Source organism: Nelumbo nucifera, chromosome 2 (assembly GCF_055504915.1).
Source record: "Nelumbo nucifera cultivar China Antique chromosome 2, China Antique-T2T, whole genome shotgun sequence".
In the NCBI taxonomy this organism is placed as follows: domain Eukaryota; kingdom Viridiplantae; phylum Streptophyta; class Magnoliopsida; order Proteales; family Nelumbonaceae; genus Nelumbo; species Nelumbo nucifera.
In genome coordinates, this window is record NC_142650.1 from 95,429,205 (window position 1) to 95,431,900 (window position 2,696).

A 2,696-nucleotide genomic window follows, 5' to 3' on the forward strand; every position below is an offset into this window, starting at 1 on the left:
TAAGAATGCATTAAAAATATGTAGAAGTGATAGTAATAAATGCAAAACAAGGCTAAATCAACCGTAGAGAAAGAGACAAGACCTATGTGGGTTAATTTTGGTCTTAATGGTTCCCAACCAATCAGATAAATTAGCCACGGAGATTTCTCCACCTGGAGTAGCATAGGTTTTGCGAGGAAGCTCCCTTCTTGTGAAGGTGACAGCTGACCCAGTTCTACCAGCTCATCTTTCACTTTCTCACGTCGTCTTCAAAAAATCTCTTCTACTTTGTTTTGATTTTAATTGACAATGGATATAATTAACATTTAACAGGAATAAGGGGCCCACTTTTACTTAATATACAACAACAAGTGGATATGGGCCCAAAATATTAACACAGAAGTTATTTACAAAATAATATACTATTTTTATTTCCATATGGGCCCCCAAAAGATAGTTCATCATCATGCATGGTCTACTCTACTTAATCCTTGGAGATATATGAGCCCTCAGAGGATTTTTCATAACCACGGTGAACTCCAATTTCTCAGACAAATCGATTTCTTCTCCATCGCCAGCCGTCCACTCAAAATCCCTGATCAAATTGGCTACAAAATACTCGAGATGAAGCAAAGCCAATCCAAGACCAGGGCAGATCCTCCTTCCAGCACCAAACGGCATCATCTTAATCTCCCTGGTCCCCGTTATATCAAACACTTCCCCTCCATCAACGTCACCGGTCAAGAACCTCTCCGGCTTGAACTCCATCGGGTCCTTCCACACTTTTGGGTCCCATCCCATCTCCGCTACCGTGAAATTCACTGTGGCGTCCTTCGGTATGACATACCCATCTATGGTGATGTCCTCTGTGACTGCGTGTGGTAGCACGAAGTGTGCAGGTGGGTGCCTTCTCAGACCCTCTAAAACTACCGCCTTCAGATACGGCATCTTCTGCAGATCTTCCTCTTTGATCTCTTCGCCGGATTTTACCACTCCTTCGATCTCTGAGACCAGCTTTGCTTGGATGTGTGGATGCTTCACCAGATTCGCCATGATCCACTGTAACGCGGTGGATGTTGTATCAGTGCCCCCGTTTAGAAACTCCGAGCACAAGGTCACCATCTCGTCCTCCGTCAGTTTCCTTCCTCCATCTGGGAGTTGAAGGCTGAGCAGAGTATCGACGTAGCAGAGGATGGATTCGCCCTTCTGGTTTTTCTTCTCTTGCTCTTGCCGGGCTCTGATTAGAGGAATGAGAACGCTTTCTTGGTTGTGCCGGAGCTGATAGAGCTCCTCCCACTTCTTTCGGAACACAATCTTTCCCAATCTTGGCATGAAAGCTAGCACGTTGAATCGACCGAAACTGGTTATAAGCTTCCTATGAACGGATTCGACTTCCTTGATAACCTTCTCGTCGAGCTTTTCTCCGAAGCACATGAGCACCAACAAGCAGAACATGGCGTGCTGGAAGTGATCCATGACGCGAACGGGTTGTCCGTAATTGGCTTGTTCTCTGAGCTTGTTGGTCAGTATCTCCAAAACCCAGATGCGGGCGTTTCCGTAAGACTTAATCCGTGAAGGGTGGAGGATCTCGTGGGTAAGATTACGTCGGAAGAGGCGCCAGAGGGGGCCATAGGCGCCTGCACTGATGTTGTGTTGGTTGCTGGTAAGGACGCGTCTGGGTGCGAGAGCTGGAGGGCGATCGGCGAAGGTGGAGCCGTGCTGGATGAGGGCTTTGTGAGCGAGGTCGTGGTTGGCGATGAAGATAGCTGGGCGGAAGCCAATTTGAAGCTTGATGATGGGGCCGTACTTGGTGCGTAGATTGCGAACACTGGTTTCAATATCATAGAGGGATTTGCGAATCCATAAGAAGTCGCCTATGATGGGGACAGTAAAGGGACCTGGTGGGAGCTTATTGTGGTTGTGGTTGAGGGAGAGTAGATCCAGGAGGGATTTCAGGGCTGCAGAGATGCAGAGAGAGGCGAGGATGATGAACCAAATCTCCATCGGAGGCTGACAACACGATTTCTGATTAACTTTCCGTTGAAATGAATTGTAAATGGACAATTAATTTATACCCCAAAATTCCCATTTGCAAGTGTTTTGATAAGTAAAGTTTAACAAGTGTTTGAGAATTGAGAGAGAGACTGATAGAGATATTTACGTGTTCATCACGTCACATCCTCTGGGGTTTCTGGATAGGTGTCTTGGTTCAATGGTTGGAGAAGGTAGGATAAGCCCTTATAAAGAATTATAGGAATTTGATCCGTCCAGAATTATGGGCCCTCGTTTTGTAATAATTTATAAATCAAAACAAATAAACAGTAGTAAACTATTGGAAGAAGGGGATTTGCAAGGAAACTGGTACGATAGGAATGAAGAAAAGAACTGGGTTGGGGTTTGACTCTCTAGGCTCTGACAAGAGAGGAAGAGGCTTCGAGGCGTCTCCATCTCCAGTCTTACAGAGGTGGCCCAAGACTTGCCCCTCAAGTATTCTTCTCAGGAGTCACAGGAAGACGAAGCAATTAATGCTTCCGCTATTACACCTCTTTTGCATCATACATTTTCTCTTAGGTCCCGTTTGTTTGCAGGTATCACAATTCCTACAATCTTCTCCTACTTACGGTGCTCATAAAAAATCGAAAAATCGAACTGAACTGAGCAAATCAAATCGAAATATGCGGTTAATCGAATCGATTTATTCGGTTTTGGTTCCTCAT

The 2,696-nt window shown here is 45.4% G+C and overlaps 1 pseudogene across 1 annotated transcript; it reads right to left on the minus strand.

Annotated features, from left to right (window-relative positions):
- Nucleotides 1–247: 247 nt before the first annotated feature.
- LOC148802570 (cytochrome P450 89A2 pseudogene) lies at nt 248–2,148 on the minus strand (annotated as a pseudogene). The gene has a single exon (XR_016082890.1). The product of XR_016082890.1 is annotated as a cytochrome P450 89A2 pseudogene (transcript).
- Nucleotides 2,149–2,696: the final 548 nt, after the last annotated feature.